This window comes from Aegilops tauschii, chromosome 4, assembly GCF_002575655.3.
Source record: "Aegilops tauschii subsp. strangulata cultivar AL8/78 chromosome 4, Aet v6.0, whole genome shotgun sequence".
Classification (NCBI taxonomy): Eukaryota; Viridiplantae; Streptophyta; class Magnoliopsida; order Poales; family Poaceae; genus Aegilops; species Aegilops tauschii.
The window spans coordinates 464,714,609-464,738,231 of record NC_053038.3 but is presented as its reverse complement, the minus strand read 5'-3'; the positions used below and the strand labels follow the sequence as shown (position 1 = coordinate 464,738,231).

Genomic DNA, 23,623 nt, shown 5'->3' with positions numbered 1-23,623 from the left:
AGTTCGGCTCTCCCATGACAAGGAGGGGCCTGTTTAATTCCAGGCTCGCCGAACATACAACTGCTTCTGGGTCTTCGGAAAAGAGCTCCATGGGAGGAGAGGGTCCGGTGGGTTTTACGATCCCATCTTCGGATGAGGTGGCCTGCTCCGGATCTATGGCCAGGGCAGGGATGATAGTTGGTCTTTAAACGGCGCTTGATGAAGGATCCTATGGGTTGCCTTCTTGGAGATGAGGAATAGTGGTCGAGGCCGTGAACCCTTCGAAGATCAAGTCTCCTCGGATATCGGCGACGTAATTCAGGCTCCCAAATCTGTTCTGATGACCAGGGGCGTAGCTGTCGATCTGCTCAAGGTGACCAACTGAATTGGCGCGCAGAGCGAAGCCGCCGAATACGAAAAGTTGACCGGGGAGGAAGGTCTCCCCGGAAACAGCATCGTTGTTGATGATCAAAGGTCTTCGGCCTTGTATCTTCACGGCCCATCAGTCCGGCCCATGTCACATAGCCCGGACGCCCGAGGACCCCTTAATCCAGGACTCCCTCAGTTACCACTAAAATGCTAGGTGTTGTTGATTGGAACATGAAGTTTCTTTATGTGTTACTTGGCTGGGAGGGTTCAGTTTCAGACTCGAGAGTTTTGTGTGATGCAATGAGGACAAACTACAAAGATGCTTTTGTTGTGCCTAAGGGTATGACTCTTACTCTTGGTATGTAGTTTCTTTGACTTGATTTTAGCTAACTAACTTATTGATATAGGGAAATACTATTTAGTGGATGCTGGTTATACCAATGGAGAAGGATTTCTAGCTCCATTCAGGTCCACTTCGTATCATCTAAAAGAATGGGCTGCAAGTGCACAACAACCTCAGACCAAGAAGGAGTTATATAACTTGCGCCATTCTCGTGCTAGGAATGTAGTGGAGCGAACATTTGGCCTGTTCAAGAAAAAATGGTATATCTTGCGTTCCCAAGCCTTCTTTGACATAAAGGATCAGGTACCAAAAGTAAATATGTTGTTAAATAAAATAAATCTGTGAGATGACAATTGCTTACTATGAAATAAAATATCATTGCAGATTCAAATTATTAATGCTTCTTGTGTGTTACACAACTTTGCAAGGGATAGGCAACATGTCATGGATGATTTATTATTGCCAGAAGTGGATAGTGACTTAGCAGATGCGCCAAATGATGATCCACAGATGATGACAACTTCATTAGAGGTGTGCAAGTCACTACTGAATGGCCCAACTTTAGGCAACAACTAGCTGATGATATGTTTGCTGAGTACCTTGTGGCACAAGGAGAACTGGAGATGGAATAGGATGAGAGTATGATAGGTAGCTACGGTGGTCTTCTTTTGCATAGCTAGCTGCGGTGGTCTTCTTTTGTATAGCTAGCTAGTTGCTAGTGTGATGATGCCTATGGTATTTTGTATATGCATCATCTTCATGAAATTAATGGATGACATTATGTTTCTAAGATCATGGTATTTCTCAAACCTTTTCTATTCTGTACAATATTTTATTTCCTTGTAGCACCATGGCCGAGGAAGTAACTACATGGAGGAGAAATTACTGCTCATGGGATGATGAGATGGATGATGCATTGCTTGAAGTCCTTGTTGAGCATCACAACAAGGGTGACCATGCCCAAAATGGATGGAAGTCACATGTGTACACACATGCCATAAGGCATGTGAAGGGTTAAGTGCAATAAGGATATCACAAAGGAGAACATTAGTGGAAGGATGAGGACTTTGGATCATCACTATGAGGTCGTAAGCAACATCCTTTTCTCAAAGTGATTCGGGTTGGTATTGGACCAATAATAGGCTATCAATGGATAGTGATGATGTTTGGGCTAAATATGTGGAGGTAACCACCATGAGTACATATTCTTTATATAGTTTGCATATGTAGAATAACAAGGCATCAACTTTACTATTGGCTTTGTGTTTATTGTGCAGGCTAACAAGACATGGAAGGAGATAAAGTCTTATAAGAACAAAGTAATCAAGAACTTGGAGTCCATTTGCATCATATATTCAAAAGATCATGCTAATGGTGAGGGTGCAAAGACAGGTGCTGAGATTGCTGCAGAGCCATTAGAAGAACCGATCGAAGTCTCTCCAGAAGTAGCGCCGGAGAGGCAGCGAACAGGTGATGCTATTCTTTGCATGCTTGGAGATATGAAGGACTTAGTTGATGCTTTCAAGACAACTAAGCCCATTCCACTACCAAAGGTTATCACTCCCGCTGAAATACTTCATGCACTTAAGTTGATACCTGATTTAGCCGAGCAAGACATGCTTCGATGTTATGGGGAATTGGTACTCAATGATCGCCTATTTGAAGCTCTAAAGGAGCAGCCCATCACCATGAGGAAGACATGGCTGCTAATGTTGCCTTGAAGATTGATGCTTTCCTGATATGTGTGTGTTCTTTTATGTTTTGTTGAACTTCGAACTATCTATTATATGTCCTATTGTAACTTGTAACTATATATGAACTACTGCCACGCACTATTTATGTCAAGCATTTGGACCTATCTATTCAAATCATTGTGATTTATGTCATGTACGAGAGTACGCGTTGTTTGTTTTTGTTTCAAATTCTGTGTTACGGTATTGTAAGAAAATATTGTTGCCATTATATGACCATTTGCGTTTTCCTGATGCATTTCTAGAATATTTATTTATTTTCATTGTTATATATTCATTTATTGTCAGACTTCATTTTTAAGTCATGTAGAACAAGGTACAATCTGGTAATATAGCTATGCAATTCCAGAATTTGTCATCCAAATAAGATTTGGTATTGAAATCTAGAGGCATTTCAATGGTCAATTCACTGGACAACCAAACAGCTGAATTCGTATTTGTGCCATTTCAGTTTCCTCACTAATTTGGAATTGAGACCAATTCAATACGGTGCTCTCCAATGAAGACATCCAAACGAGGTGTGTTTTTTCTTTATCGTCTATGCTAGCGGTGTGCCGCTATGTATCCACTTTCAGGCATGTATCTTTTTTGCTTTACTCCGTTGCTTGCTGAACATTATGTCACTCTGGCGGACATGATTCGTAAGGCCTAAGTTTATGGCCGGGTAAGCGCCTCCTTTCTAAAAAAATCTCTACAATTTGCCACATTTTTAATATAGAAAAGCTATCTATCTTACACTTGTTGGATTCACCCTAGCCCCCGCGTCGTCCTCCCCCTAGGGCGACTCGGGCGGAGCCAGAAACCTAGCCGCCGCCGCCGCAAACTCCCTCCTCCTCTCCCTCCTCCGCCGCCGGAGGACGCCGCCGGGCTAAGCCCGGGGGCCAACGGCGGTGGCGGGGGATCTCCTCTCGCGCGCGTCTCCGGGGTGGGGCGGACCCCAAGGCGTGTGGTGGTGCGACCGATCTGGGATCTGCGGCGCGGCGGATGGCTGCAGCAGGCGGCGGGAGGCCGGCCCGTCCTGGCGGCGGGCGGCCCAGTCGCGGGCGGCGGCCAGGGCTGCGGGCGCTGCGGATGGCCCTTCGGGCGGCGGCGGCGGCTGCGGTCGGCGGCGGCCGGCTTGGCTGCGGTGGCGTGCGTGCTGCCTTCAGATCGGCGATGGCGGCGTGGAGGGCCTGGTGGTCTCGTCGGCGGCACCTTCGTTCAGATCTGTTCTGACCGGTGCAGCCGGCGGTGGTGGTCATCTCTTCCGTCAGAGGTGGTCGACCTGAGGCTGGGTGTTCGGATCTCGGGATCCGTCATCTAGCACCAGCTACGAGTCAGGGAGACGTAGTTGCCGGTGAAAACCGAGCCGACGGCGGGCAATGGCGGCGTTCCACGTCGTTACCTTGATGAAGGCATCGTCATGTGACTACCGTCGACCCACTCGTACTGCTCCGGAGGAAACCCTAGGATCTGGTGTTCCAAACCTGATGATGGCGGCACTGCGGTGTCGTTTCTCTCTTGGGAGCATCGTTTGTGGAGCAGTGCTGGAAGTCAGAGGCGGAAGGTGGAGCGGCTTCGTCTTGCACGGAGCTTCGGTGGAGATGTCAAGTCATGCCTGATCGACAGGTGCTACGCTTGGTCATGCCTGGTCGGCAGGTGCTACGCACGACAGATCCTCCAAGGACTTCAAGCTGTGTCGGCTGGTGGTACTTGGCAGCATGGCGCTGAGGTGTATCAGTGGCGACCGCGACGTGTTCAGCTGTTTGCGCGCAGGGAGGAGGTGTCGTTGGGCGCTGTGGTGGCGTCGACGATAACTGGACCGAGCAAGGTTGATGCATCAGTACAGTTCTGAAAATGAAGCGGTGGCAGTTGGCGGCGGCGGCCTCTGAGAGCACGCCGGACCAGTGTGTGTCCCAGACCCGGCAAGTGGCTAGGTTGGGGTCTCAGGTCTTAGATGTTAGGCTTGGCTGCGATGTCTGTTTGGTATTAGGCCCAGGCTATCTGCGCCCCTTCATCAACTGGATAGGTGTAGCGACAGTTTGTTGCTTAGACGGCGACTTTAGTCTTACTGTTGTATAACTTTGTAATGTCTTGTGTGAATAATTAATAAAGTGGCCGTATGCATTGTCCAGATGCAGAGACCGGGGGTCATCCTCCTTTTCTAAAAAAAATTGGTAGAGAGGAAATCTACTCCGCTGACACAGCCTGGACCGAATAGACCAGCCACCCACCACCGCTCACTCCCAGCTCTCACCGCCCACTCTCTCCTCCTACTCGTCGGCAGCGATGGCCATGGGTGGCGGTTGCCTTTCCAAGAGCCAGCGCCTCTCGCCCCCGTTGGGCCCGCACCGACGCGAACTTCATCCCTGCCCCCGCCGCACCGGTGCCGTGCAGTTCGGGATGGGCTCCATCCCGGATGCCCCCGGGATCCCGTTCCGCGCCGTGGAGACCCGGCCCACCCCGTGCTCGCCCGGATGGCGCTGAAGGACGCCGGTGAGATGAATATGGGGAACCCCCGCGGTGGACCACGACGGCTTCTTCTTCGCCACCGAGCTCCAGGCCATCGTCCGCTGCCACCCTCGCTGCCGCGGGCCTCGATACAGGTTCCCTCCCTCCGCATCCCCAGCCCCTGATCTCCCCTGAGCGAGTCCCCTCCCTCATCGCCCCTCTTTTGGGACCGGTGGTGCACCTGCTGGTGAAGTTTGATATCTAAAGACATACATAATCACGGGTTTGAGCTAAATTGCAACTCAAAGGCTCCTGTATGTACACGGTTAGGATGTGGCCTAAATCTGGGATATAATCATAAGTAACTCTTAGTAGGTACACTGTTAGGATCAAGCTTTTGGCATAAATTTAAATTAGGGGCTAATTTAACAAGCAAAAATGTCTCTGTGGTTTACTACATTCGCCCAATGCTTTGTCCAAATGAGCCGTTCATAGAACAAGTAACTGGATGCACAATTTCTGCCATTTTGCATGCTGCTTATGTAATGATGTGATAAAAGAGACAAGTCTAGCTTTTCCAGGAAATTAGCTAAGATAGAAGAATTAACATTATTCTCGATTTCATATGATGACGTGAAGTGGTGACTGAAAACATAAAAACACACAAACTACTGCTCTGCTATTGGTATTCGAAAGAAAATTGTGGCATCCCAGAGAATTCAATTACTCAAGGCATTAACATATTCTTGCTGAATTTCTCAGGGGATTCTGCCGAAGTATTTCAGCTCAGAGTGGTCATTTGCTTGGATCGATTTACCAGAAGTCTTACATCTTAACTTTTGGTGCTCAGAACATTGTACTGATTCTTGATGGCAGGTACTCAGCAGTTACCTTTAAGAATTAAATATTTATTACAAAATTATCCTTTCAGCAAATCTCATGTATGCTACACTTTGTTTTTCACATGATCATATATACTGCGAGTTTGTTCCTGAGATAGAAATGATATGTATAGCTGTAGCACATGTTATCGGTCAACCTTTACTGTCAATAGAAGTGTGATTTTCAGTCCTGAATGTCTTAGCAGGTGTTTCATATTTAGCTACATAAAAATACACCAGTTTGTATATTAGAAGAAGTTACTGGCACAGGCTAAAGCTGTTTCAGTTTGACCAGTAGTCGCCCATGAATACTTTTGTTCTTCTCTAGCAAATGAAAGAAGGTGCCATGTAGCTCTCAAATTTAAATTTCCTCCAGCCAGCTAAGTTTTTTTATTTTTTTGGAATAATACGTGAAAGTAAGTGAATAACCCATACTTACAAAAAGTACTGAATATATACTACTGAATATTCTGAATTTGTACAATTGGTAGTAGTTGTGTCAAAGAATAAACTGTAACAAACACATGCAAAGCGTGCATTATGTGAATGTTCTTGCGGTGAATTTTGGAGATTTGAACGTATGATTAGTCCCTAATTTGATGCAGCGCAGAGCAAATCCATGAGGTTGATGTATTCTTTTGTAGAACAATACAAAGGATGAAGGAAATCGGCAGAACAATATCACGGAAAGATAATAACTATATAGGTATTGGCATTTTTTCCCTATGTGAATATACCTACTAATTTACTATTCCGGTGCACTTCAAACTTCTGTGTTCTTGTTTCTGTTTGGTGTTTGCAATGGTTATTTATCAAGATAAAATGGCGTCTTCATCATAAATTAGTGGGCAGCAGTCAAGCGGCCATCCTGTTTAGAGGCAGACAAGATCTCTTCATTTGGGACACATACTGACATTCAAAACAGTTGGTTTCAATCCGAAGTTGATGTATCACTTGCTTCATGCCACTATAATGTATGAGGTGTTGCAGCGTTATGTGAATAAGCAGTCCGGCAATCCCCCGATGGGGACCCTAGTCAGTTCGTTTGGGGCAATTTGTTCGGGCTAGGGAGAGATTAGAGCATCTCGAACAGCTGCCCTATTATAGGGCAACAGTCTTTTTTGGCTTTTGGTGGGCAAAAACAAAAAACGTCTCCAACAGCTGCCCAAAAACTAACCTGGTCAAAAACGTTTTTGGGCAAGCCGGCTGCATATATGCGGCACGAAGGTTGCTGCCCAAAAACTCAAACCCACCTCCCGCCGCCCAACTGTCTCCTTCCCGAAGCCAAATCCTGCCGCCGCCGCATTGAATCCGGCCGATTCCGACTGGATCCGGCCACCACCAACACCGCCGCACCTCCCACCACCTAGATCCGCTGCCTCCCTAGCCCAATTGGTTGTTCGTCCACCGCCGTCGACATCCTCCTCCACCACCGTCACACCTCCTCCTTTGCCCACCGCCACACCTCCACCGTGCCTCTGGCTGCTCCTCCACTACTGCATCCGGCCAGCTCGCACCCCGTCAACGCGCAACATCCTTCCCTCCGCCCTCGATGCCGCCGACCTGCGATGCAGCCACCATGTTGCCGAAGCGCTTCATGGGAGTGCGGCCGCGGGTGTTCGGCCGGTTTGACGTCGACTTCCAGCATGCCGGACGGCGGTACTGGCTTGAAACCTACGAGTCAGCTAACGAAGCGGCATGCGCCTATGACATCGCATCGTGGAGGCTCTCCAAGCTCAACTTCCCGGAGGTGCAGTCCCGGATCAAACCGGAGTTCGTCAGGCCAAAGATGACCATTGTGTCCCAACCGGCGAAGCCACGGACCGTTTTCGACAAGCGAGTCAACATTCGGGAGACTGATAAGGTGAGGATGGCGAGGTTCGTGAGGGAGCACGAGTATGTCCAATACGAGGCAGAGTGGTACTGGAAGAGGGGCTGAGAGCTCAAGAAGCGCAAGAATGACGTTGAGGCAGGGCCTTCCGTGATCAAGGTTGAGTCCGACAACAAGGGTTGTTGACTGAGACAAACTTGAGTGTGAAAGTGAGGGTACCGACGGTGACTGAGACGATGTTTGGATGTTTTGTAGTAGTTTGTTTGCATCTTTGTAAGTTTGAACCAAAGTTTGTAGTTGCAAAAAAAAGAAGTTTCAATGTTTCAGTGCCCTATTTTAGGGTAGCTGTTGGAGATGCCACTTTTTTGTGACAAGAAAAACACCTTTTGGTGCCCTAAATTTTACTCTAGCCGCTTGATGCAGGTGACACCAGGACAGTTCCAACAGAGCAGATTCATTGCGTATGGCGGGGCTGCTCCACTGCAGCCTCCGCCTGATCCGCTGATCTCAAGGGAATAAGGTTGAGTTCCGTCTTCTGCTTCTTATAAGAATCATTGTTCCCTTCTTCATACATCTGACACAAAGTTGTACCTAGATCGCTTGTATTCAGATTGTTTCCACCCAAGACAATGGCCTTACTGTTGTTGTCTAGCTTCATCTTCAGTTCTGTGTTTGTGGCTGTCCCTTTGGGTCTATATACCTTTGTTTGCTTCCTTTTTTGCCCAGCAACACGTATATCTGTAGACACTGAAGTAAAAGGTTCCTTACTCGCCGTGCCCTGTTCCACCTTATTATTTATTTTTTGATTCTGCATCTTCAGCTTCATGGGAGACGTGACTACGTTTCTCTCTTGCAATTCATCAGCTTTTGGTTCGACAATATTGGCTTTAGCAGAGGGGTGGGATCCCCCTTTTTCGTCATCACAGTGTGAACATCTGCCACTTGATTGTGAACTTTGCGTTGATCTGGAACCTGAAAAGCTCTTCTTCTTATCATCATTTACACACAGGGAGCTTACCCAGCATCCCTCTCACCTGGTGTTGGGCATTCCATAGAAGAGTGTCCCAGCAAGACACATGGGAAGCAGTAATGTGGAAGCCTCTCATACACTACCTCATAAGTGTCATATTCTTGGTGCTTTTTGGAATATAAGCTGTAACCCACCTTAACAGACAGTGGCGGACCCAGGAATTGAAGCTAGCCGGGGCGAATATTTAAGGTCAATTTTTTTGGATGCAAATACACGTGTACTGAACCAAAAGTCATGGCATTCAACTACTAAAGTCATGAAAAGGCATAAAAAGTTATTAGAAACCACTGATAACATGGACACTTGTCGCTCCATGCATTTTGTGTTCGATGTCTTGGCATGTCATGTTCTTTCAAAAGCCAATAAGATATGACTTCATCATGTGATTGCACTTGATCTACCACGATTCTTGGTGGTATGACATCGAAAGTGCAACTTTAGCATCAGAAGCTATTTTAAATGTTGCATACAACAATACAGTATTGATAATACCTGGATGTAACGTGTCTGCTCATTTTACTAGAATTAACCAGACAAAGCACTTTGTTGCCAGCACTTGATCAATTGCGACATAGCTTAGCCTAGAGCGGTGTTGGCACTTGGCACTATAATTCATACACTGATTAAGTAAGTATTCAGTATTCAGTAAGGGTATGAGCCAAAGAGTAGAACAAATCAAAATACACAAGAGATATGTTGCACAGTAGTGGGGCGACGCAGCAGTGAGTGGCTAGTGCTCGGGGATCGATTGGGGCTGGATGTGTATTGGTGGCCGGCAGCGTGCTTGTGGTCTTTGGGCCTTAAGTGCAATTGTGCAAACGCTGCAGCCCAGCCCAATCTTCTTTTTCTCCCTCACCCGGTCATCCTCACGGCCTCGCGTACGGCTTCGCAGAAATAGGAAACAGGAAACATCCGCGCCGCCATGAAAACTGCCCGCCACCGGAGGAAATTGGGAGGAGCAGAGGAAGGGTAGGTAGGCGGGGGTCGCTGCTCCGCCGCAGGCGACCCGGGGCGGCCGCCCCCGCTCGCCCCAATGGTAGATCCGCCACTGTTAACAGAGGTTTGGAGATATCCACGGTTACTCTGACTTGTAGACAGTCCCCCGAAGCTCTACCCTAGCTATCCACATCAGCAGTCTCCACTGTTTCTAGCTTTCATCAGTTCAAATCTTGGGTGTTTTATAGCCCAAACAATTAATCTGATGGTCTCTGTCTAGCATCAAAATTGTTAATGAGCACTGCATGCTTGCCAATAGGCCAGGGAGCTCCGACTTCGACTCACATCTTCATATGTCTTAGTTGCAAACTCAACAATGAACATATTGTCTCCAGTAGATCTAGGATTTATGCCTTTAGGATTTCTGCAAGGTGGCCTCAGTGCCGCCATAATCGTCTGAATATGGAGAGTGTTTGGGGATAGTACCTTTCCTATGATTGCCCACTCCAAGGACACCTAATCTTCCTCATTTTCGTCCTCCAAGATGACTGTTGTGGCTTCTTCATATGTGAGATTGAGCTTCTCCATTAATTTTGCCATATTCTCTTCCGCTTCAGATGGGACACTGCCAGTCCCACCTGCCAGATTGTTCTCCTTGTCCGCTGCCACCATTGCCAAGCGAGGGGTGGACACAGCCTCCATGGCATAACCCGCAACGCCGCCAAACGCCCCCCAAACTCACCTTGTCACCCGCGACCAGGAGTGAGCAGCGAACTCGGGGTTGCTCCGATGTCACTCTGAATCACGGCAGATCATAGCCTCAGCCGAGAACGCCCATCGCCACGAGAGGGAATGATGAGAAGGTTTTAAGGAGGCAGAGTCTCTTGTAGTTCGGTTCAAAATCGGGCAGTTTGCAGCAGGCTTCTCGCGGATGATTTTGAGACGCATCTCTCCACCGTGAGATAAAAACAAATCAACGGCAATGAATCAACGTCATATGAGTGCTCTAACGAATGCTTTAAAGGCCACTGCTAGGCGTCATCCGACTGCCGCGTGGCAAAAAATCGACCGCCTCGTGGGCCGTTGGATCAGGTGTTGTATGGCCATTGGATCACACCAGTCATCTTCATCTCAAGCAGCTACTCCTGCATGCACCCCGCATTGCCAAAAGGAAGAAAAAGAACAGCATGTCGAGGAACGAAAAAGATAGCACCATGCAACACTTTTTGCTGCCACCATCGAGCTTCATCGTAGCACCGCTGCCACGCTCTTGCAAAAACGGCACCGGCGTTGCAAAGCCAGCTTCCAGGGGCGACACTCTGCTGAAGGCGAGCTCCGATACTATAACCCCCCGGCCGCCGCTGCCATGCAATGACGGCAGTGCTGCTTTGCAGCAGGTGGTCTGCTGCAGCCCAACGGCGGTGCTGCTTTGCAGCAGGTGGTTGGCTGCACACGGGTGGTGCCGCTGCCACGTGTCAGACGGCAATGCTGCTTTGCAGCAGGTGGTCGGGTGGAGACGGCAGTGCTGCTGCCATGCCTCGATGGCGGTGCTGCTTTGCAGCAGGTGGTCCGGTTCAGTCGCGGCTGCGACGAACGGCGGTGCTTCGTTGCAGCACGCTGTCCACTGCTGATCCGGTGGGTGTTGGCGATGCTGCGTTGCCATAGGTCGTCCAGTGCAGACGTCACTGCCGTGATCACTGATCAGTGGCGGTGCTGCAGGGTGGAACAAATCATGGTGCTGTGAGGGGGCGACCGGCCGCAGCGGCGGTGCTGCTGCAAGATGGCGCGGGGCTGGAAACTAGAGCAGATGGGGGCGACCCAAGCGGCGCTGCTCGGTGCTGCAATGGCGGCGCGGTGGCTGCAATTGGAGAGGAGCTGCTGCGAGTCTCCAGTGCCTCTCGCCGGATTTAAGGGAGATCGAGATAACTGCCGCCGAGATTCATCGGAGATAGAGATACAGATAGAAGAGGTCAACACGTGGGACTCGCGTGAGGAGAAAGAGCAGCGGTGCCTGGTCCCACTGGATTCGTGGACGCGACTGATTTCTTCAAAGATGAGCGTTTTCACATCGGACGTCTGAAGGGACGTGTTTCCCAACCCTAAAAAGCATCCTACAAAATTCACGGTTTGATGTTTCCGTTCCCAATCTGCTGACTAGCAACCATGGACGACGGATACTTCCTCGCCCCCTCCTTCCAGCCCCCCGTGGTCATCCGTGCCAGCGCCCGCTACGCCCCCTGGGTTCTCCTCGACAAGAAGGCCTACTTTGCCGTCCGCGAGAACGCCACCACCGCCGAAGCCGTCACCAGCACAGGCAACGCATTCAAAGTTACCTTCTGCCTCGCCGACCCGCCGGCCATCTCCCACTTCTGTGTCCATGGCCCCGAGTTCCAGCGCGACGACCTAACGACCGAGCCCCGGGTCGTCTTCTCGGCCAAGGACCTCGTGCTCCTCTGCTTCAGTCCCGGGAGAAACCGTCGGGGATCTTTCCTCGACGAGTACTTCGTCTACAAGGCCGACTACGGCAAGCCGTCGCTCACACCGATCCCGCCGGGCACCAGAAACAGAAACTCGTTCCACGTGTGCATCTTGCCCCTGGACGACGATGACGGGGGATTTGTCCTCGCAGATCTCTGCATGACGAACCTCCCACCAGACTACGATCTTCATGTCTTCTCCTCCAAGACAGGCAAGTGGGCAATTACACCGTTACGGTTGCAACCATATCCTGGGGTGAGGAAAGAGAACCTGCCGGGCCCTTTTCTCAACAAGGTGGTCGCGCTTGGAGGAGGTGCTGTCGGCTGGATCGACCTCTGGAGTGGCATTCTCACCTGCAATGTGTTTGACAAGAACCCTGTTCTAAGTTTCATCCCGATACCCATGCTTGCATATTGTAATGAGCAACGGGCTACTAGCCCACAGCTTGTCCGGGATGTCACCTGCTCCAATGGTTTCATCAAGTTTGTCGAGCTGGAAGCTATTACTAAAAAGAGCAGCCACACAACAGAGGATAATCTTGGCAGCATCAACGATATCATCCATGATTCTGATCTGCTCTTCCACAATGAGAATGCATGTGCCAGTCCCGTGAGACTATTTGCTGCCCGTGTTCGTTGGAAGCTCCGAACATGTACTAGGCATACCACCTGGAACTATTGGCGCAAGGGGCACCCTGTTGATATCCATGGCATCTCGGCTTATATGTTGCTCCCACAGCCCTGGGACGCCGCGGCTGGAAGATTGTCACCAAGGAACCTGTGTTTATCTTACCCCATCCTAGGCATGGACAGCGAGGATGTTGTTTACATGATGTCTAAACTGACACGTGATGATAAGAACGCATGGATGGTTGGTGTTAACCTTGGAAAGAAAATGACGGACGTGTGTGTACCAGTTTCTAGTGTGAGAGTCTGCTATTTCGATCTGGACCTCCTCATCTGTAAATTCTCTGAATATCTGAATGCAACTCCAAGGCAAATTTCTTTGGTTATCTTTATTTAACTTGTTTCCTGGTTACACAACAATACAAATTTTAAAAATAAAAATTAATTGTAACAATTTCCTATTTCTACATCTGACATATCTGTTTTCTTCTTATTTGCTTCAGGTCAAGTACCGGTGAAGTCAAATGTGTGCCAGATGCGGAACATAATTGTCATCTTTGATCAGATGGTATTACTGAAAACAATCTGGTACACTATGGTCATCATAATTTTTGCTGTGGGTTAATTTCCCATTTTTCAAGCAGTACAATTTTAACTGTGTGCTTGTACCTTGGAACAGTAGCTACTACAATCAGAGTACCTACGAGAACGAACCGCCGGTTGCATTGTTAGTAGGATGGTGGTACCTGCAGCTCATCAGGACATTTGACTCTTTGTTGTTTCATAAATGCGGATTATCCTTTCAGTGAGAGGTGACGTTCCCGTCGATAGCAAGACACCCATGGTGACTTCACCAGTTTTGAAACTCAACAACTCCGACCTGGTCTTCAATATGCGATGTGTGTGTGTGGGTGGGTCGGGGGGTGATGTGAGCGTGTGTGTCTACGTTGTAATCAGTGTTTCTGAAAAGAAAAGAAAAATGATTACCTATGGTTACGCTAATGTTACACAGGCTACAGACAAGCCTATAGTGACATACATATTATTGAAAATGATATCAAGAACTGACCATATGAATATGTCATGTACGACGACGAAGGATAACTTCCATGTTATGATTCAGGTAGGTCTTTTCACCAATCAATCTGAAACTTATATCGTAGCTAGCAAAAAACTTATATTGTACCTTCTTTTGGGTACCATTATCAACGGGGATTGGGAATTTGGGATAGTATTCAAGTAGCTAGCAAAAAACTTAAATTGTAGCTTCTTTTGGGCACCATTATCAGCGGGGATTGAGATATTATTCAAGTAGCTAGCAAAAGGTTTTGTTCAGAACTGCACAATGTTCTGATGTGTCAAATGAATTAGAGAAATCGTTAACTAAAGTATGAGGATTTCTTAATAATTATAAAGACTATATAACTTGCATACATTATCAATTGAAGGTGTATGCCATCTTTCCTTTAAAGGTGGAACCAAATATAATATGTTTATCAAGCACTGTAGTAAAGCTGAATATATTATCTTCTGTACAATACGTGATAAAGTAGATGAGCCTCACGAGCAGCTTCAGCTGGTCATGTACTGATGAAGTCAAACGTGCACCCAGTGGGGCACATAACTATCATATTTCTGCGGAATGCATTGCTCAAAACAACCTCGTATGCTAATTATAAAATTTGACCCATTTCTTTTCTAAACTACAAAACAAAACTATGTGTACCAGTAGTCAGTAGATACTCGATAATTCATCCTGGAGCCCGGGCTCAGCTGCACCCGCTCATGGAAAAAATCAAAAAGAAAACTAGAAAAATTCAAAAAATCCAAAAAAATTGGGGTGGTAGATAATTTGATGCGTGAGGTCCGCTCCAAATTCCAACTCATTTGAATATCTGAGTAGGCCTCGGCAAAAAAGACAAATCGGGTCAAAACAGTTTGTGAACAGTAAACTTTTTCACAGACCCTGATTTTGTTTTTTTTTGCACAGACCTGCTCAAATGTCCAAACGAGTTGAATTTCGCAGCGAACCTCACGCATCTAATTATCTACCACCCCAATTTTTTTGGAATTTTTTGAATTTTTCTAGTATTTTTTTTAATTTTTTCCGTGAGCGCGGGTGCAGCTGAGCCTGGGTGCAGATTCGCCGCACTCGTAGATACTACTCTATTCATTCTAATATAAGGTGCATTATTTTTTTTGGAAAATTCACCAAGTTTAGAGAGCGAGATACCAACAATAACTACAACATGAAATCAATATGATTAGATTCACCATGACATATAATTTCATATTATATTTAATTGGTATTATAAATGTTGATATAATATTCTATAAACTTGGTCATACATAGGAACCTTTTGACTTTAAAAAATAATTATTACACCTTCTGGTTTGGAACTGAGAGGTTAAAATAAGAGTTTATATGGATATGCAGATGCTGCACGCCCAAGCTCCGGCTAGCTACCTCCCTAGTGGCATTTATTGAATTGTTCGTTTTTGTTGTTACCTAACATTTTCATCACATCAGAAATTTACCATATAAAAATGTTGTGTGTGATGAGGAGGTGATTTCCACGTTACACTTGTCGCCAATCAATCTGAAAAAAAGAATTATACCTTCTTTTTGACACCTTTATCGGCGGGGATAGTTAGGGATAGTATTTAACTATTCCCTCCATTCCAACTTACTTCAAGTCCTAAGTCAAACTTCTTCTGCAAGAAAAAAAAACTTCTTCCAGTTTAAGAAAATTTATAGAGAAATATAACAACATCTACAACATCAAATCAATTTCATTAGATTCATCGTAAAATGTATGAAAAACGTTCTGTTTAAGCCGGCTGATTTCTCGTTTCTCTAAGTCGCCTCGATAGATTGACACGTGTCTGGTGGAAACGACGCACCGCACCGCCCGCAACCTTATCCTTTCACAGACCAAGTCGTCCACTTCCTCTCAATCACCACAACCGATCCCCTCTCACCCCCATCCCCTGCAGCCTTGCTCTCTTCTCTTCCTGAGCGCCACTGCCTCTGTTCCTGACCTCTCCCACCCCCGGTTGGCGAGCTGCTGCTGCTGCTACAGGGGGGCGCCGCTGCGCTGCGATGGCTGCCACTCGACGGGGAGCCGTAGCTGCGAGGGGAGCGCTGGTGGGCATGGTGTGGGCGCCGGCACCAAATCCCGCGGGGCTGCGTGGTAGTGGCCACCGGAGCTGCAGACGACGACGGTGTCGGAGACGGGTCGCCACTCGTCGCACATGCTGCAATCGGGAAGCTGGAGAGGAGCGGCGCAACATCAGGCTGCCAGAGCTCCGTCGCCACCGCGTGCTGCGTCGCAACATCTCCGTCGCCACCGCGTGTTGCATCGCAACATCTTCGTCGTTACCGCGTGATTCGTCGCAGCACCTCGCCGCCGTCACGTTGTGCTGCAGTGAAGCGTCGCCGGCTCCCATCGGGTGCGGCGGGGCTGCAATGAAGCGCCAGCGGAGCTTCAGTGAAGTGCCGCGCCTGTCGTCGGAGCTCCGACGAGGTTTCAATGAAGCGTCATGGAAGCTGTAGTGAAGCGCTGCAGCAGTCGTCGGAGCTCCGGCGAGGTTGCAATGAAGCACCGTGGAAGCTGCAGTGAAGCGTTGCGGCGGTCGTCAGAGCTCCGGCGAGGTTACAATGAAGCGCTGCGGCGGTCGTCGAAGCTCCGGTGAGGATGCAATGAAGCGCCGTTGAAGTAGCAGTGAAGCGTCGCGGCCGTCGTTGAAAGCTCCGGCGAGGTTGGAATGCAGCGTCACCTGAAGCCATGGGTGCGGCCATGGGAGCTGCTGCGTGGTGCTGACACGGGAGTTGCGTAGTGTCGCTTGATCCTGCGGCTAGAAGCATCCGAATCGGATGGCTGTGGGGGCGGTTTAAGATTCGCTCGCATCAGCCGGATGACGCCTAGCACCGGCCAAAATGTATATATTTTCATATTATATATGTTCAATATTGTGGATATTAGAATATATTGGAAATAAAAGTAATATATGTTCAATATTGTCGGTGGGCGTGTGGAGGTGTGTCTTTGGCAGATTTGTCTTTGGTCGATTTGCTCGGATCTGTTCATCGTTCGTCTATGTTCATGTGTCTTCAGGTTAGATCCTTCTGATCTACACTCTTCATTGGCAGCGGTTGCTGTTCTGGTGCGTTGGTTCTATGGGGTCTTAGCACGATGACTTCCCGACTGTCTACTACAATAAGGTATGGCCGGCTCCGGCGAGGAAGGGGCGATGACAGCGTCGCGTCTTCGGCTGGCTTCAGTGCTTGTAGTTGTGGCTAGGTGCTCTATGGATCTGGATGTAATTTTATGAGGTAATATCACTGGAAGTTATAGAACTTGCATCAAGTGTTCATTGGTGCTAGAACTTTGAAAATACGGAATTGCAGTCGCTTAACTTGACTGGAGCGTGCGGATATAGTCACTTCGCCTGTATTCAACATATTCTACGCTTACGTGGCATGGCAACTTGGCAGAGGCCCACTGGCAGTGACTGGACGTATGCATTATTTTGTTTTTGCAGAAACACACTTTCCTTTATATTTATGTACATATAGGACCTTTTAAATAAAGTAAAAAAATAATGTTACGGCGGCTGGAGTTTGAAAGAACGACCTACCTTAGTGCCTCGCATCGGAAGCCTACAGACAAATGGCTCTCTGTGAGGACAACTTGACGCTAAGTATTCTGTTAAGAAAGAAATAAAATCAAAATCTAAACAATAGAAAAAAAACTGCGGTTTGAACCTTGACCTACTGGTCGCTCGCCGCGCTTGCACGAGATGAGCCAGACCACAATGAAAATATGTCTTATAAAGAGATAAAACCTAATTTATAATATATATTGCTTCAAAAACTTTGTATATACAAACTTTTAAAAATAGCTTCCCATAGAAAAAATTATATATAAACTTTTGCAAATATGCACACAATACCTCACTTTCAAAATAGCTTGCCCATAAAAAATCAGATCATAAAAAATTGCGGGTTCATAATATGTTTTTCTTTGCCAACACTAGTAGAAAACAGGGCTTTCGTTCGGGCATGGCAAGCCCATTAGTCCCGGTTCAGTCACGAACCGGGACCCATGGGGGCATTCGTCCCGGTTCGTGAGCCCAGGGGGCCGGCCGGGGCCTCGTGGGCATTGGTCTCGGTTCGTATGGAACCATTTGTCCCGATTCGAGGCACGAACCGGGACTAATGGGCCTCGCTCCTGGCCAACAACCATTGGTCCCGGTTCTTGGCATGAACCGGGACAGAAGGCCCGGATTGAGTACCGGTTCTAGCCACGAACCGGGACAAATGAGTTGCCTATATATACCCCATCGCCGCAGCAGAGCACTCCACAGTGCTCTATTTTTTCTGGCCGTCGAGGGAGGGCATTTGGGTGCTCTAGCTCACCTCCTATGCACATGAGGTGTTCGATGAAATGTCTGAGCCACACTAGTTAATCTTTCTCCTCTCGAAACTCGACCTTCGAGCTCCATTTTCCCCGAGATTTGTCTAGGTTTAGCGGTCCGTCACGTCCCGTCCCCGTCTTCACCGCCGTCGATCGCCCGCGCCGATCTCGTCGCCAGCACCACCGTGGTGAGCCTCTTGTTCTTATCTTCTTTCTGAAAGAAAAAAAATTCTTACTTCAGATAGATACTTGTCTAATTTTGTTACTTTTATTATTCCTTCTTATTATATAGTGCGATGGTTTTGGTATCCGCCCCCGTCGGCCCTCGTCCTGTCTATGATTCGGAAGTGGTATATATTATCTTTTTATAACTATTTGGTTCATTTATTGTTTATGACAATTATGCTGACCAACGTGACATAGATTTTATTTATCTAGGAGGTGGTTGAACCGGAAATTCCAACCGACCCTATTGTCGAGAGGTTAAATTTAGTTGAAGAAGAAAACAATTACTTGAAGGAACAAATAAAAAAATTGAGGAGGAGAAGATGATATTGGAGTTGCATGTTGCGGATGTCGTCGATGATCACAAGATCAAGATGGATGCAATGCGCTTGAAGATTAGAAAAATTAGAAAATATGCCATTCATACCGAGGCTTGGTATCATTATGCCGTTGGATCAATTGTTACCTTGGTTGCGATTATGATCGCATTTGTTTTCGCATTGAAATGTTTTACATAGTTTCAATGCATGGTTTAATTAATTAGATGCTCCGGAGAGCTATATGTTGTTAGATGAGAACTACGTATGTACTTTGGTTTAATGTGATGATGAACTTCTATTAATTTGGTCACTTAATTATCTATTCATGATGTTCTGTAATGGTTTTTGACACACTTAATTATATATAATGCACGCAGATGAACCGGCAATGGATGTACGGTGACAGACACACCTCCGAGTACATTAAGGGCGTGCATGATTTTCTCGAAGTGGCTGAGGCAAACAAGCAGAATGGTTTTATGTGTTGTCCATGCCCTACATGTGGGAATACGAAGTCTTACTCTGACCGGAAAATCCTTCACACCCACCTGCTTTACAAGGGTTTCATGCCACACTATAATGTTTGGACGAGGCACGGAGAAATAGGGGTTATGATGGAAGACGGCGAAGAAGAAGAGGACGATGACAACTATGTGCCCCCTGAATACGGTGATGCTGCAACGGGGGAAGCTGCTAAAGATCAAGAGGAACCAGACGATGTGCCCAATGATGCTGCAACGGGGGAAGCTGCTGAAGATCAAGAGGAACTAGTGCCCGATGATGATGATCTCCGCCGGGTCATTGTCGATGCAAGGACGCAATGCGAAAGTCAAAAGGAGAAGCTGAAGTTCGATTGCCTGTTAGAGGATCACAAAAAAGGGTTGTACCCCAATTGCGAAGATGGCAACACAAAGCTCGGTACCGTACTGGAATTGCTGCAGTGGAAGGCAGAGAATGTTGTGCCTGAGAAAGGATTTGAGAAGCTATTGAAAATATTGAAGAAGAAGCTTCCAAAGGATAACGAATTGCCCGACAGTACATACGCAACAAAGAAGGTCGTATGCCCTCTAGGATTGGAGGTGCAGAACATACATGCATGCCCTAATGACTGCATCCTCTACCGCGGTGCGTACAAGGATCTGAACGCATGCCCAGTATGCGGTGCATTGCAGTATAAGATCAGACGAGATGACCCTGGTGATGTTGACGGCGAGCCCCCCAGGAAGAGGGTTCCTGCGAAGGTGATGTGGTATGCTCCTATAATACCACGGTTGAAACGTCTGTTCAGAAACAAAGAGCATGCCAAGTTGATGCGATGGGATAGTGAGGACCGTAAGAAAGACGGGAAGTTGAGAGCACCCGCTGACGGGTCGCAGTGGAGAAAAATCGAGAGAAAGTACTGGGCTGAGTTTGCAACTGACCCAAGGAACGTATGGTTTGGTTTAAGCGCGGATGGCATTAATCCTTTCGGGGAGCAGAGCAGCAAGCACAGCACCTGGCCCGTGACTCTATGTATGTATAACCTTCCTCCTTGGATGTGCATGAAGCGGAAGTTCATTATGATGCCAGTTCTCATCCAAGGCCCTAAGCAACCCGGCAACGACATTGATGTGTACCTAAGGCCATTAGTTGAAGAACTTTTACAGCTGTGGAATGGAAACGGTGTACGTACGTGGGATGAGCACAAACAGGAGGAATTTAACCTGCACGCGTTTCTGTTTGTAACCATCAACGATTGGCCCACTCTCAGTAACCTTTCAGGACAGACAAACAAGGGATACCACGCATGCACGCACTGTTTAGATGACACTGAAAGTATATACCTGGACAAATGCAGGAAGAATGTGTACCTGGGCCATCGTCGATTTCTTCCGACCAACCATCAATGTCGAAAGAAAGGCAAGCATTTCAAAGGCGAGGCAGATCACCGGAAGAAGCCCGCCATGCGTACCGGTGATCACGTACTTGCTATGGTCAATGATTTACACGTAATCTTTGGAAAGGGTCCCGGCGGACTAGCTGTTCCGAATGACGCTGAGGGACACGCACCCATGTGGAAGAAGAAATCTATATTTTGGGACCTACCCTACTGGGAAGACCTAGAGGTCCGCTTTTCAATCGACGTGATGCACGTGACGAAGAACCTTTGCGTGAACCTGCTAGGCTTCTTGGGCGTGTATGGGAAGACAAAAGATACACCTGAGGCACGGGAGGACCTGCAACGTTTGCACGAAAAAGACGGCATGCCTCCGAAGCAGTATGAAGGTCCTGCCAGCTACGCTCTTACGAAAGAAGAGAAAAAAAAATCTTCTTTGAATGCCTGCTCAGTATGAAGGTCCTGACTGGCTTCTCGTCGAATATAAAGGGAATAATAAATATGCCAGAGAAAAAGTTCCAGAACCTAAAGTCTCATGACTGCCACGTGATTATGACGCAACTGCTTCCGGTTGCATTGAGGGGGCTTCTACCGAAAAACGTCCGATTAGCCATTGTGAAGCTATGTGCATTCCTCAATGCAATCTCTCAGAAGGTGATCGATCCAGAAATCATACCAAGGCTAAGGAGTGATGTGGCGCAATGTCTTGTCAGTTTCGAGCTGGTGTTCCCACCATCCTTCTTCAATATCATGACGCACGTCCTAGTTCATCTAGTCGACGAGATTGTCATTCTGGGGCCCGTATTTCTACACAATATGTTCCCCTTTGAGAGGTTCATGGGAGTCCTAAAGAAATATGTCCGTAACCGCGCTAGGCCAGAAGGAAGCATCTCCATGGGCCATCAAACAGAGGATGTCATTGGGTTTTGTGTTGACTTCATTCCTTGCCTTAAGAAGACAGGTCTCCCTAAATCGCGGTATGAGGGGAGACTGACTGGAAAAGGCATGCTAGGAGCGGACTCAATAATATGCAGGGACGGGCATTCTTGGTCTCAAGCACACTACACAGTTCTATAGAACTCGACCTTGGTGACCCCGTATGTCGATGAACACAAGAACAGTCCGCGCTCCAAACACCCGGAGCAGTGTGACGACTGGATTACATGTGAACACATCAGGACTTTCAGCAGTTGGTTGGAAACACGTCTCAGAGGTGACACCACTGTTTGTGATGAGTTGTACTCGTTGTCCAGGGGACCATCTTCGATTGTATTGACTTACAAAGGATACGAGATAAATGGGAATACATTTTACACGATCGCCCAAGATCAAAAGAGCACTAACCAAAACAGCGGTGTCCGCTCTGATGCAGCAACCGTGAGGGGAAATGACACATATTATGGTTACATAATGGACATATGGGAACTTGACTACGGACATGATTTTAAGGTCCCTTTGTTTAAGTGCAAATGGGTCAATCTGTCAGGATGCGGGGTACAGGTAGACCCACAGTACGGAATGACAACAGTGGATCTGAACAATCTTGGGTACACTGACGAACCGTTCGTCCTAGCCAATGATGTGGCATAGGTTATCTATGTGAAGGACATGTCTACCAGACCGAGAAAAAGAAAAGATAAGGAAGCGAATACATCATACGATGAGCCAAAGCGCCACATAGTTCTTTCAGGAAAAAGGGACATTGTGGGAGTGGAGGGCAAGACACACATGTCTGAAGATTATGAAAAGTTTCATGAAATTCCTCCCTTCAAAGTCAAGGCTGACCCAAGCATCCTGATAAACGATGAAGATTATCCATGGTTACGGCACAATAAGCAAATGACACAAGCGAAGAAAAATTGAAAACTTTCTCCCGCAACTATTATGATGATACCATGCCAACTTTGTAACAGACGAGTATGATACCATTGTCCGTTTTGTACACGAAGTGCATCTAGTTTTTGTCGTAACCCTCTCAACTTTCTTGCACATGCTATGTGGATGAAATGATGATACCATGCCAACTTTCAACCTTTTCAGAGTTTATTTGAAATGCTTTTCAATTTTAGAGTCTTATAGCTCAAAATAATTAGTAAATGCATGAAAAATGGTGCATGAAAAATAACAAATAAAATAAATAAGTAATTAGAAACAAAATAATATAAACTTTATTAAAATATATAAGTAGAAACAAAATAAAATAAACTTTAATAAAATTTATGAAACTAAAATTAACAAAGTATTTTCTGTTCAAAAAATTATAAGAAACCTCTAGTATTATTGAAACTAAAATCATATAAAATTGATGCAACTAAAATTATCGAAGTATTTTCTGTTCAAAATCATTAAAAGCAAAAAGAATTTTCATAAAGAACTTTTGTTGATAGAAACTTTAATAGCAAAAAGAATTATCATAAAGTAAAATAAATAAGTAATTAGAAACAAAACAAAATAAAATAAATAAGTATTTTGTTGTAAGTAGAAACAAAATAAAATAAATAAAGAAAGAAAACAAAAAAACTGGGAAAAATAAAAAATGCCACCTACTGGGCCACCACGGCCTGAATACGACAAGAAACCCATCCATGGGCCAGGATTCAGGCCCGCAGAAGGCCCAGCTGGCCCACAGGCATAGCATTGCAAGATTAGGCCCAGAGGCCTGCAGTTCAGAGGAGTTCAATGGAGATGGCGGGGCAGGGCTTATAAACAGGTCCTGCCGCTCCTCGGCTAGCGAGGTGGGACTAAACATCCCACCGCACCGCGGCTTTGGCAGGCGCAGGACATTGGTCCCGGTTGGTGCCACGAACCGGGACCAATGCACACCTTTGGTCCCGGTTCGTGGCACCAACCGGAACCAATGCCCCCCTTTAATCCCGGTTGGTGCCACCAATCGGGACCAAAGGCCGCCGCTTCCCGCCCTTTGGGCTGCTGAAAAGAGACCTTTGGTCCTGGTTGGTGGCACCAACCGGGACTAAAGGGGGGCATTGGTCCCGGTTGGTGCCACGAACCGGGACCAAAGCTCTGGGTATATAACCAACACTTGTGAAAATTTTCATCTTCATCTCGCAGTTGCCCCTGACGAACCCTCGACGACATCGACGCCGCCAGGCTGCCCCGACGCCGCCGTC

The 23,623-nt window shown here is 47.1% G+C and overlaps 1 long non-coding RNA gene across 2 annotated transcripts; it reads left to right on the top strand.

Moving 5' to 3' along the window:
• The first annotated feature begins 4,649 nt into the window (after positions 1-4,649).
• On the top strand, positions 4,650-13,758 carry LOC109773804 (uncharacterized). 2 transcript variants are annotated; one of them, XR_002235423.4, is made up of 6 exons: positions 4,650-5,027; positions 5,635-5,748; positions 6,359-6,459; positions 8,008-8,104; positions 13,158-13,242; positions 13,334-13,758. It is a non-coding gene; the product is annotated as an uncharacterized lncRNA (long non-coding RNA). The 2 variants fall into 2 exon arrangements; XR_002235427.4 differs by lacking the exon at positions 8,008-8,104 and having other exon boundaries at positions 13,334-13,656.
• Positions 13,759-23,623: the final 9,865 nt, after the last annotated feature.